This window comes from Ciconia boyciana, chromosome 35, assembly GCF_034638445.1.
Source record: "Ciconia boyciana chromosome 35, ASM3463844v1, whole genome shotgun sequence".
Lineage (NCBI taxonomy): Eukaryota > Metazoa > Chordata > Aves > Ciconiiformes > Ciconiidae > Ciconia > Ciconia boyciana.
The window spans coordinates 22141-35646 of NC_132968.1; the positions used below are offsets into that span (position 1 = coordinate 22141).

Consider the following 13506-nt stretch of genomic DNA (forward strand, 5'->3'; position numbering starts at 1 on the left):
GTGCAGTGGTGGCAATCCATGGCTTGCACAAAGGCACCGACCGTGTCTGCAGTGCTGTCCGGGGTGTCCGTCACACTCTTGCTCTGAATGGGGATGGCTTTCCTGTGCTGTACCTGCCAGCCGCATGTTGTTCTGTGTCACAGCCTTGGCATTTCATATAACACTACAGGCCTCTATTTGCACATTAAATAGAGTAACTGTCCAGAATTTGATTAGGCAATGTGGGGATGAAAACCGTTGTTATAGTCAAAGGAGATCTAGGCAACCCAGCTGATGGAAAAGACAGAGAAACGCAGCTCTCCCTATGACACAGGACACTATTCGGTCAGGAGGCCGTGTAGGCTGCCAGAAGATAGTAAATAGGGGCAGGTGCAGCTGTCTTGCACATGCCTTGGACAACCTCTGGTACCTCAAACGTCACCAGATATTTCATCTAAACAGCCACCTCCTGCCCCACCTCTTCATTGATTACCACAGGAGCTGAGACAAGGACCTCACATGCAGGTGCCTCTTTAACGCAGGCCTGAACTGAGGCAAGAGGAATGCCACCTTCTGTGGGTTTGTGCCAGGCATGGGAGGGAGCTGGGTCCCCCTCCAGCGCTAACAATAGAAACGCAGGCTGAGATGCCTCGATTGACTCAGCTGAATCCCTTCCCTCAGCAGGAGTAAAGAAGATCCCTGCCTGTCATTGTCTGGGTGTCCTGCCTTAGAAGAAGACAAAACAGGTGATTTTTCGACCTAACTCTGTCTCTGAGAGGAGCAATGCCACTGCAGGAAAGAAGTGTCTCTCTCCAGCTGAGGGAGGGAACATTCAGCCTGTTCCACAGCAGGTTCCCCTGGAGGCCAGGGACACCTGGAGGGAGCCCCGAGGGGACAGAGGAAGTGCTGCCGTGGGCTGGTCCTCTGTTGCTCAGGTGGGACGGGCTCCTGGGATGCAGGGAGCTCATGGCAAGCGGGCAGCACTGCTGACAGACAGCTCTGCCCCAGAGCGGCTCCTCTACAAAGTGCAGCAGGGCTGAGGGCAGTGTCTGCAGGCACCAAGGGGAGTTGAGTGCGGCAGAGAGAGCTTAAAGGCAGTCTGGAGTGGGAGGACAGAGCTGAGCTTGTTCACAGAGAAATCTTCACAGCATTTGACACAGTAAGTCTCTGGCAGCAGGGCAACGCCGATGAGTCTTGCAGAGCTGGCACATCCCATGACTGATAGGAGCTGTGAGGATGTCTGTCTTGGCTTCTCTGGGGTGAAGAAGGAGGACGTAGTCCAGAGCAGGGCTTCCCTGTTGCACTGTCAGAAGGTTCTCCCGGGGATGGCTTGCAGGGGTGTGAAGCCGGGTGTGCAGGCAGGGCTGCCCAGGGCTGTCCTTCAGAGCAGGGTCCCTGTGCCCCAGGGGGCTGTGTGCCAGGGCAGGGACCCTGCTGCCTGCCCGGGTCAGCACTCAGCATGCCCAGGGAGCTCCCCATGGCACTGTGGGGGGAAGCTCTGTGTGGAAGGAGCAACCCCTGGGAGGGCAGGCAGGGTCCTGCTGTTGAGAGGGTGCTGCATGGACCAGGGCTGCTCACAGCTCCAGGTTACCCCCAGGCCATTTCCAAGGGGACTTTTCCAGAGAAAGGTCAAAATGGGGATTGCATTAAATGGAAGGAGTCAGTGCTTTGAGTTTTCTCTTCTTGGTTGGCTGGGTGTGCAGTGGGAGATGGAAATTTTTTCTCCATGCCGGAGAAGACCCCCGTTCTAACTGGGACTTCTCTGAGTTTCTCCTGAGCCCCTGCACATACAGAGATGCCCCTGGTCAGTACTTTGCTGCCAGGAGGTGTCTGCAGGGCAGAGCAGAGAACACAGCGGGTGGGATGGGGTCCGTGAGCACAGACAGGGAGGACACATGGGGACAGAGAAGCAGCTCCCAGCAGAGCCAGCTCCAGCCAGCAGAGTCATGGGCAGGCAGGGAGAGGGAGCTGCTGCCAGCAGTGCCATGGGAGGGGCTTTTGGGCACCTCCCAGACATCCCCTGCAGCACAAACACTTTCCTGGAGCACCCCCCTGCTCTCCTCTCCCATCCAGCACAGCTTCTGCACCCAGGGTCTTGGGGTTTCAGGCTGAGTCTTCTTCTTGGCAGCCTGACCCCAATAAGGAGAAACACCTGAGGGCCTGTTTGTCTGTCCCTGTCCTTCCTCCCTTGGCAGGAATATTGGGGCATTTCTCTGTGTTTCCCCTCCTGTCCTTGCTGCTTTTGTCCCCACCTTACCTGGGGGCTCTGGGCACTGCAGTGTGTGGGGCTGGCAATGAGCTGACCCTCACTTCAGGGCACCCCATCCTCAGGATTGTCAACTATTTTGCTGGGGGTCCTGCTGGGCTGCAGGCTGCCTCCCACAAGGGCACAGCTCTGCCATGGCATCTCTGTGCCCCAGAGAGGAGGGAGCCCCATGGAGAAGAAAATTCGGTGCTAAGGCCATGGCAATGCTGCTCATCATCTCTATGTAGGCAGCTGCAATGAGCCCTGTGTGTCCCTGGCTGGGAGGGGGGAGCTGAGATCCTGCTCAGGTACGATGCGATGGCAGGGAGGGCTTTGGAGATCTGCACTCAGAAACTGGATTCCTCTGCTCTCAGCAGTGTCCCGTTTCTTCTCAGGGGAGCATCGGGGTGTGATGAACCTCCAGCGCAAAGAGCTGCAAGGAAAGGGCAGCTGAGACCAGGGCTGCTGGAGAGAGCAGCTCTCCATACCCTGCACTAAGGGACAGTCCCTTTGCCTGTCAGCTCCCACAAGGTTTCACTTGGAGAGCAAGAGGAATGCCAAGGCTTTCTGCCTTAAAAACACTCCTCGGTTGTGGTGAGGCAACTAGAACAAAATACACAAACCAAAATCCCCACAGCTCAGGTGTCAGGTGAAATGGGAGCAACAATGCTGCAAAGCTCATAGGTATCAAAGGTGGATTTAACCCGAGATCGCCCTGTGTTCCTATTTACCTATAGCTGTAGGACAGGACCGACACTTCAAGAGTCCACAGCAGAGCTCCCTGCTCCCAATGGCACCCTTTGCCAACACCACGCAGAGCTCATAAAAGGGACGTGACAAAGGTCTACCTGAAAGGGGCAAGGAAGTCTGGGGGTTTCCATGAGAACTGGAATAGGTTTTGCTCAGAGACTCTGCCTTAACTTCTCACTGCCTTTTCCTCCTTGGACAGGTGCCCATGCCCAGAAGCAACAAATGTCCAATGCCAGCTCCATCACAGAGTTCCTCCTCCTGGCATTGGCAGACACACGGGAGCTGCAGCTCTTGTACTTCTGGCTCTTCCTGGGCATCTACCTGGCTGCCCTCCTGGGCAACGGCCTCATCATCACTGCCGTAGCCTGCAACCACCACCTCCACACCCCCATGTACTTCTTCCTCCTCAACCTCTCCCTCCTTGACCTGGGCTCCATTTCCACCATTCTCCCCAAAGCCATGGCAAATTCCCTGTGGGACACCAGGGCCATCTCCTACCTGGGATGTGTTGCACAGGTTTTTCTATTTGTCTTTTTCATTTCATCTGAGTATTTTCTTCTCACTGTCATGGCCTATGACCGCTACGTTGCCATATGCAAGCCCCTGCATTACGGGACCCTCGTGGGCAGCAGAGCTTGTGTCCACATGGCAGCAGCTGCCTGGGGCAGTGGTTTCCTCAATGCTGTGCTGCACACTGCCAATACATTTTTAATACCACTCTGCCAAGGCAATGCCCTGGACCAGTTCTTCTGTGAAATCGCCCAGATCCTCAAGCTCTCCTGCTCAGATTCATACCTCAGGGAAGTGTGGGTTATTGTTGTTACTATCTTTGTGGTTGTTGGTTTTTTTGTTTTCATTGTGCTGTCCTATGTGCAGATCTTCAGGGCTGTGGTCAAGATCCCCTCTGAGCAGGGACAGCACAAAGCCTTTTCCATGTGCCTCCCTCACCTGGCCGTGGTCTCCTTGTTTATCAGCACTTGTTTATCAGCATGGTTGCCTACCTGAAGCCCCCCTCCATTTCCTCCCCATCACTGGAGATGGTGGTGGCAGTTCTGTACTCAGTGGTGCCTCCAGCCATGAACCCCCTTATCTACAGCATGAGGAACCAGGAGCTTAAAGACACACTGAAGAAGCTGATTCAATCCGCTCTTTCTCAGCAGCAATAGCCTGCTCACATCTCTTCAGAAGTGATTTCAAATTCATCTTGGGAACATCTTGTGCTTTGGGCATTTTATCTGTGATAACCATGTTTGTCCATGTCTGCATCCACTCCACTTCCCCAGAGCCACGAACCCAGCCTGTCTGACCCACAGGCCTCTTCACGTGTGTCTAGCACAACGGTACAGATGGCCTCCTGTGTCGCACCTCTGTCATAAAAGGGGATTTCCTCAGTGATGGTGTCTGGAGGTTGGGCTCTTCTTCCAAAGCTGAGCTCAGGCTGAAGAAATGGCCCCCACAATGCCGTGCTGCTTTGCTTGGGTTCTCCCCAGGGGATGAGGGGAGGAGGGCATGGGGCAATGTGTTAGAGAATGGGCCTGGGCTGAGCCTTCACCTGTGGGTGCCCAGTTCCCCCGGGGATGGTGAATGATCAACAGGGATCTGCCTGAGATTGTCACCCCATGGCTTTCAGGCACCACAGCCCGCTCGTTCTGCAGAGCAGTACCAACAGCTCAGGGCCCTGTGGAGAGCATGGGGAGGAGGGAGGAGTGGCAAGTCAGGCCAGCATGGACAAACTTCCGTGGTGAAAGGCTCTCTGGGGGCAGAGACATCTTTGGAGAAGATCAAAGCAGCAACTCTATGCTTCCACGGAGGAATAAATGACAAAGAGAAATCTATTTCTGAATGCACCAGCTCGGGCAGGCTTCTCTATTACTTGGGCAGCTGACGCAGCCTGAGGATGCCCTGGGCCAGGAGCCTTTTCCTGGGAGTGGGGCTGGCACAGAGGGGTTTGCTAGCCTGGACAATAAGTATGTCTTCCATACAGGAGCAGTCACTGGCCTCCATCTCCTCATGCCATGGCTGGCCCTCAGCCCTGGGGCTGATGGGGAGGCTGAGACACCTCTCTGCCCACCAGGAGCTACTGTTAGCTTCAGAAGGGCTGGATCTGTGGGGTTGATTGTGCAGAGCTTTGCAATACCCATCAATGGGCACTGCCATGGGGTCAGCCCAGAATGGGCTGCTTTTCTGGGCTGGACTGAGAGAGATGGGTAGGAGGAGGGAAGTGGTGGGGACCATCAGAGAGGGACTGGGCTGAGCTGGAAATTACTCGGGATAGAAGCACACTGAAGTTAACTGAGCTGCCTGACCATGCAGGGTGAGGACTCACACCAGGGGATTGGTGGTGCAGAGCCACGCCTTGTGGAAGGCAGCTGAGACTTGCAGACACAGGACAGAGGAGGCTGGTCTTTGTCTTTGGTGGCATGGACAGCTGGGGAAGGTGCCCCAGGGCATTTGTAACCCCCCAGCCTTTCTCATTGGCCATTTCCAGCACTGGCACCACACCCCAAGTTTATGGGTGAATTTTCCTTTTTGGCCATTTCCATCATCCTGCTGGGCTCAGTGCTTGAATCACTTGGCTTGAAGCAAAGGACCTCCAAGATGGTCAGGGACTGGAGCACCTTTCCCATGAGGAAAGGCTGAGGGAGCTGAGCTACTGCAGCCCAGAGAAAGGAAGGCAAAGAGGGACCTCATTGCAGCCTGCCAGTACCTACAAGGACTTTATGGAGACCAGAGAGACAAGCTCTTCACCATAGTGCATGGTGGGAGGACAAAAGACAGTGGATGGAAGATGAAAGAGAGGAGGTTCAGCCTGGAGATAAGGAAAGCCTGTTTCACCATGAGCGGAGGAAAGCATTGGAGCAGGTCACCCAGAGATGCTGTGTAAACTCTGTCCTTGAAGGTTGTCAAACTCTGACTGGATCAAGCCTTGAACAACCTGGTCTGAGCCTTTTTTATGGCAGGTTGGACTGCAGAACTCCCGAGGTGCCTTCCAGCTTGAGTTGATCATATGACCTCAGGCCTTTGTCTGATAACAACAGAGCAGGTTGTTATGGGGCATGAATCTTCCTGTGCTGTATGTGACCACTTCAAACAACATCTACATGAGTGAAGCGAGGTCGATACCGCAGTGTGACTGTCTCTGTGCAAAGGCTGGGGGGTATCCTTGACAGTCCTGGGCAGGGAGGGTTTTGGGGGCACAGGGCTCTGTGCAAGAATCAAAATGATCTTTTTTTTAAATGCTGCTACGAAACAATAGACATGTTTAGAAAATGTCAATAACAGTAAAACGAAGAACTAAAGGCAAAGATGCAAAGCAAAGAAAATATTTAAAAACCCTTTTCAGCTTTTAAATTTCTTTGTTGATTTCTTTTCTTTTAACATACTAGTCTTTGGGGGGAATTTGTGTCCTTGGTTTTTTGGGATTTTTTTGAAAAAGGAAGATTTTTCCACAACTGAGATTGGATGTACGACACCAATGTCTTCAACTACAGGGACACAGACACCTCCTGCCAGTATAGATGCCCTGGAAACCCCCTGCCCAGCCTGTACCTGTAGCTCCCGAGGGACTCCGCTCTTCGACACGTCCTGTCTGATAGCTGCCAGCGCCAGGCAAACACCTCAGGTACACAGAGGCCTCTAAAAGTAGCCCTGGAGGTTTTATGGTCTGACAAGGCCTGCCTGGAGAGGGGAACAAATCTGCAATGTTTAAAAAAATATAGAAGCCCATTTTCATCAGCTGAAACAATTGAGTACTCTTCATATAACGGCAGTGTTTTCACACCATGCCAGAATGGGAATTTGCAGGAAGTGCATTAATCATAGGAGAAAAAATATTGGTCTGCTGTACTTGCATTATGGCTACTCAGTCTATTTTCTTATGCTGCATATTTAATCTCCCTCATCTTTCAGGTGTTCCTACCTCTGCTGATTAAATGACCATGTCTAAGAGCATCTTTTCAGCGGATGTATCGGGACATTTGTCCTTCCCATTGCTGCCCAGATTTCCCCCTCCCTTGGCTTTTTGTTCATTGAGATACCTCCCAATTATCTGGTTGCTGCTTTGAGCTTTTAACTCCCTAACTGAGGGAGTCAAAATCTTGCACCCCTTTCAAAAGTCAAATTAACTCTTTCATCAGCTCCTTAATTGCATTTCTGTCCTTTTCTATCTCTCTGTGTAAAACAGTCCTTGTAAGGGTATCGTCATTGCCCACCTCCACCACAGGATGTCCTACACTGTGCCCCTCCTGTGCCTCTTTCCGTGCAGGCTGTAGGCACACTGTCCACTTCCCCACCCTGCTCTCATCCTCACGGGTCCCTACCTGGACCCATGTCTCTCTCTGAAACAGAAAGCCATGGGCTGACCACAGACAAACACCAGCACCCCCAGTGACCGGTTGCACCACAGCACTACCCTTCAAGGGACATTTCCTTTTTCCTCATGCCCAGGCTCAGACTCCAAAGCTTTTCCTTTCTCATGCTGTTTCCTCTACAAAGGAAATCTTCATCCTCTCTGAAAGCACCCTTCAAGCAGCTGCAGGCCATGACAACATTGCCCTTGGGCTCTACGTCAGGAGGCCAAAGCAGCCCAGGTCCCTCAGCCTCTCCACACACGTCATGGCATTCAGCCCCTTCACCCCATCTTGGCAGATGTCCTCTGCACCTTCTCCAGGTCCTCCCCACTCCTGCAGAACATGGAGCCCCAACCCAGCACAGATTATTCCAGATGTGGCCACACCCCTGCTGAGTCAAGGGAGGAGGTAACTCCCCTTGTCTGGGTGGCCACACTCCTCCTAATTCAGCCCCACATGCAGCTGTCCTGATTCGTGGTCAGCATGCTGCACTGGCTTCCTATAGCATCCCTTGTAGCAACCATGCCTTCTCCTCAGGCTCACTCCTCAGCTGGTCAGCTCCAAGCTTGCCTTGATACATGGGGTTATTCTGCCCCTGATGCAGGACTGGCCACTGCTTCTTGTAAAACTTGGTGAGGTTTCTGTTGGCCACCCTGTCCTGTGGTGCCTCTAACAAGATGACAGCATGAGGAACTGCAGGACATGACGGATAATAAAAGGAGGTCCCAGTCTAATGGACTTGCAAACCAAAGTAAGAATTCGCAATGCAGCCATCCCAGAAACACCAACAGAGGGCACCAGGCAAGCAAAGCCAGGGCCAGGGGGTAAAGGGAAAACAGAGATGGGCTTCTTGTGTGGGAGGGTTGGAGGATGACCAAAGGGGAGGGGGGAAACAGGGAAGAAGGAAGTTGGAGGTGAAGCAAAGGGTTCAACCAGGGCTGTTTGTGGGCACCTGTCAAGGAGCCCTCAATGTCAGCAGGGAAATCAGCATGGCTGGGCACACCTCTGATGTGCCTCGACAGGAATGCCCACAGTGTGGGGAGCAAACACGAGGATTTTAGAGTCTGTGGGAAGTTCCTGAGCTATAATCTCACTTAGATACCCGAGACAAAGCCAGATAGCTCACACCACTGGAGGGTGGCCATGGATGGAAGCAGGCTTTTTAGGAAGGATGGGGCAGGTCGGTGAGGAGGGGAAGTTGCCCTTTATGTGGGCGAGCAGAAGGACAGCATGGAGCTCTGCCTAGTGCCAGGTGATGAGCCAGATGAGAGCTGATGGATCAGGATTAGTGGGCAGACCGACGTGGATAATATTGTAGTTGGTGTCTGCTAGGGACCAACCATATTAAGAAGAAGCAGCAGAGGAGGCCTTTTTCAGACAAGTAGAAGCAGTTTCTCATTGCAGACCCTGGTCCTCATGGGGGATATTATCCCGTCAGACATCTGCCTGAGGGGCAGCACAGCAGGGCACAGGACAGTCAGGAGACTTCTGGAGGGCACCAAAAACCTCCCAACCATTCAGTGAGAGTGTTAGGAAAGGCAAAGTCCACCTCAACCTCAACCTGGTAATTCATCTGGACATGAAGTGCATGAAGAAAGGATTTAACAATGACACCAGCAGCAAAAGGAATGCTCGGGCAAATATGGGCCTGCTGCTAGATGGGGCAGGGACCCTGGTGACACAGAACACAGAAAGGGCCAAGAAAGGGCCATGCCTTCTTCCTCTCTGAGTTCACTGGCAAGACCAACCTTCAGGAATGCCAGGCCCCCAAGACCAGAGGCAAGGAGCAAGGAAGACTTACCCTTGGTGCAGCAGTCTCAGGTTAGGGAACATTTAAACAAACTTCACATGCATAAGTCCTTGGGACCTAAGGTGATGCCCTCGTGAGTGCTGAGGAAGATGGCTGATGTCATTGCAAGGCCACTTGACATCATGTTGGAAAGGTCATGGGGATTGGGCGAGGTTCCTGAGGACTGGAAGAAAGCAAATGTAAACCCTATCTTGAAGCAGGCAAGAAGGAGGATGCAGGGAGCGGTCAGCCTGTCTCCCATGATATCCCTGTAGACAAGCTGAGCAAGTATGGACTAGAGAAGTGGAAAATGAGATGGACTGAAAAGTGCCTGAACCCCAGAGGGCTGTGTCCAGTGGCACAAAGTCCAGCTGGAGGAAAATCGCCAGGGGTGTAGCCCAGGGGTTGATATGGGTCCCGTTCTATTCAGCCTTTCCTTAGAGTCCTGGAGGATGGGACCGAGGGCATCGTGAGCAAGTTTGTGGATGATACAGAACGGGGAGGAGTGGCTGGTACAGCGGCTGGTTGCACTGCTGCTCAGAAGGACGTGGGCAGGCTGGAGAAGTGGGCAGAGAGGAAGCTCATCAAGTTCAACAAAGGGAAACACAAAGCCGTGCCCCTGGGCAGGCAGAACGCCATGGACCAGTACTGGGGGCTGGGGGCTGACTGCCTGGATAGCGGGTTTCTAGAGAAGGATCAGGGGGTCCTGGTGGCTAACAAGCTGGCCACGAGCCAGCAGTGCGGCTGTGTGGCAAAGCAGGCCGACAGCCTCCTGGGCTGCGTTCAGGAGAGGTTTGCCAGCAGGTCGAGAGAGGTGATCCTTCCCCTCTAGTCAGCACTGCTGAAGCCACGTGTGGAGTGCTGTGTCCAGCGCTGGGCTGCCCAGTAGAAGAGAGACATGGACTTACTGGAGCGAGTCCAGCAAAGGGCCACAAAGATGAGGAAGGCACACAAGCATCCTTCAGGAGGAGAGGCTGAGAGAGCTGGGACTTTTCAGCCTGGAGAAGGGAAGGCTCATGGGGATCTTGTCCATGTGTATCAATACCTGACGGGAGGGAATGAAGAAGAGGGAGCCAGGCTTTTCTCCGTGGTGCCCAGTGACAGACAGTGGGTAGCAAGGGAAGCACAGGAACTTCCCTCTCAACACAAGAAAACACTTTTCTATGGTGAGGGTGATTGAACACTGGTACAGATTGTCCAGAGGGGTTGTGTAGTCTCCATGCATGGAGGTATTCAAAACGCAGCTGGACCCTGTATTGGGCATCCCGCTCTAGACTAGACGAGGCCATCTCCAGAGGTGCTGCAAAGAAGAGTCAGAAGGAACCTGTGGAGGTGTCTAGTGCTACACTCTGCTCTGAGCAGGGAGAGCTTGTCCCTTAGGTCAGGTTGGTGAGTGCTTTCTCCACTTGAGTTTTGAGAATGTCTGGGCCCTGGACCCAGTACTAATCAACTATAAAGGTGTGGGTTTTTCCTTAAACCTCATTTGAAATTTCCCTTCCTGCTTCTTGTCCTCATTGTTTCTTGTCCTCATCTTCCCTTCCTGACTGCCAGACAGATTCTCAGGCCTACTCTGACCAAGGACAGCCACAACCTTCTCTCCAAGTGTGGCAACACCAAGATGCCCTGTGACTGCAGAGCCAGGCATTTTGGCCAGCTCCGAGCAGAGAGACACCCTGGGGGTCCCTGCCTGGGCTCAGAGGAGGGCATGTGGAGACACCCAGCACCTAACACAGAGGGAATGTGGTGGTGCCTGTGGGCTGACACCAAAGCAGCATTTGGGGCAGAATGGGTGAGCAGAGAAGACCTCCAGCAGCTCCTCTGCATACGAGGTCAGGGAGTAATGCACTTGGTGGTGCTGCTGAGAGAGGATGGTGGCATGGGAGGGGAGGTACTAAGAGCTGTGGTGCAGGGCACTGGGGCTCAGAACTAGGTCTGGGGTTCCCAGCAGGCAGTGCCAGTGGCTACAGCCCCAAGAGACCCCTGACCATGGAGAGATCATCAGCGAGTCTTGTCCCAGCTGTGGAGAGCTGCTGTGGCTGCAGAGAGGTTACTGGGAGTGCTGGGGTCAATCCTGGCTGCCCTGCACCTCCCAGCCCAGCATGTCTCTTGGGTCTGCACAGCAATCGCACTGACTGGGGTGACAGCCCTGCCTGGCTGGGGATTGAGGGGAATTTAGGGTTTCCATCAGTGTGGGAGGTTCTTGGAGCATCAGGGCTTTTGTTCAGATCCCTGTCCCTGTCCCTGGGCTGGCCCACACCTGCTTCCCCACATGTAGCCCGAGACCTCTGCTGTGCAACCACCACTTGGGACAGGGTGCATTCAGGGTTGGGGAAACATCCTCCCGGCACAGTTCCCACAACAGACCTCAGTGCCTCATTCCCCTGCAGCCGTCCAGCTTTGACTGCCCACCCCAGCACCCGACCCCTTCCCTGCCTTGGCCATGGCCCCCGTGAGGGTTTGCAGACAGCCCTGCTCTGGGGTCTGCCAGGGTCTGGGCATGTGTGAGTCCATGCAGGTCTGAATGTTCCCCCAGTACAGACATAGAGCCCAGCAAGAGGACGAAGCTGGTTCAATACTGGGGGAGACCCCCCACAGCCTCCCCATGACCCCCCAACTTATGTTTCCCGCAGCCTTTTCAGCTCCACCCATAAATCTTCTACTTTGGGGTCTGTCTTCCCATAGTTGCTCATGGGGAATGATGGGGATCTGGGGGAGTTGGGTAGGGCTCGGGGGGGATGGGGGGTATAATTTCCAAATTGGGGTCCCCCCGGAGTTCGGGTTGGGGGGGTCGGTTTATTCAGGGTTCATTAGTGGCTGGAGGAGGGGGGGATTTAGGGGCGCTAGAAGGTGGGAGGTGATGGAGGAGACTTGGGGAGGCCGTGGGGTAATTTTGGGTGTCTCTGGGGCAGATTGGCATCAATGGGGGTCCCCGGGAGCATTTTTGTGGTCCCTGAGGGCAATTTGGGGTCCCTGGGGGCAATTTGGGGCCCTCTGGGAGTAATTTGTTCATTCCTGGGGTCAGTTTGAGGTGTCCCTGGGGAGTTTGGGGATCCCTGTGGTAATCTGGGGGTCCCTGAAGATCTTGAGTGTCTCTGGGGAAGTCTGGGCATCCCGGTGTATTTTTCGGGTTCCTGGGAAACTTGGGGGATCCTGGGCCAGTTGGGGGGTCCCAGGGGTAATTTGAGGGTCCTTAGGGGTAGTTGTGGTGGTCCCTGGGGCAATTTGGTGTCCCTGGAAGCAATTCAACGGGCCTTAGGGGCAGTTTGGGGGTCGCAGGGGGCAGGTTTCAGGGTCCCTTGGGTAGGTCTGCGGGTCCCTGGGGATAGTTGAAGGGGCTTTAGGGGTGGTTTTGCGGTCCCTGGGGCAGGTTTGGCATCCCTGAGGGTAATTTTGGGGTCCCTGGGGGTAATCTGGGGGTCCCTGGGTTAATTTTGGGGTCCCTGGGTCAGTTTGGGGGCTCCACAGAGCAATGTGGAGGGGGTCCATGGGGTGCTCCCTCCACCCCCCAGGGCAACCCCCCAACAACTCACGTGTCAGCGCCCCCGCCAGGGAGACCCCAAGTTCCTCCGCGTCCCCTGTGGGAAAGGAGAGGGAGTAAATAGGAGGGTATATATAGGGGCTATGTATGGGGAGGGGTATATATGGGGAGGGTTATATATAGGGGTTATATAGAGAGAGTATATATATATGGGGAAATAGGGGTGCTATTTATGGGGAGGGGTATATATGGGGGCTATATATGGGGAGGGGTATATATGGGAGTATATGCGGAGAGTGTATATATGGAGGGTATATATGGGGGGTGTAAAGAGGATTATAAATGGGGGTTAAAAGTGGGGTGTAAATCGGGGCTATAGAGAGAGCATATAGAGACAGTATATATATGGGGGTATATATATGGGGGTACATAGTGGGTACATATGGGAAGCAGTGTATATGCGGGTATACACTGGGATGGGATATATGGGGGTCTATAGGGTGCTATATATGGGGAGGGTAATATATTGTGCGCATATGGGGGTATAAACAGGGGTATAAATTGGAGGGGTATAAATGGGGCTGACAAATTGGGGGCTATATATGGGGGGGCTATTAATGGGGGTCTATAAATGGGGGTACAAACGAGGGGGGTAGAATTGGGGACACCCCACCCTACATGGCAGGGGGGTTCCTCACGGTGGGAGGGGGCTGACAGAGCCACCCGTCCCAACTTTTGTTCTTGTGGCCTTAGGTTTTCTTACAGACAAGTTTTATCAGGTGGGGACAATTAAACCCCAGGGCAAAATATGCGCCCCGCCAGTGGGACGGTCTGTGGTCCTCTCCGGTGGCGTGTCCTGTGGTAATGGGGTGCTGAGGTGGCCACCAACCCCCCAAAAATTGTGAGGGTAGGGGCA

The 13506-nt window shown here is 53.8% G+C and overlaps 1 pseudogene; it reads left to right on the forward strand.

Annotated features, from left to right (window-relative positions):
- The first annotated feature begins 3103 nt into the window (after positions 1 to 3103).
- Positions 3104 to 4140, forward strand: LOC140645603 (olfactory receptor 14A16-like; annotated as a pseudogene).
- Positions 4141 to 13506: the final 9366 nt, after the last annotated feature.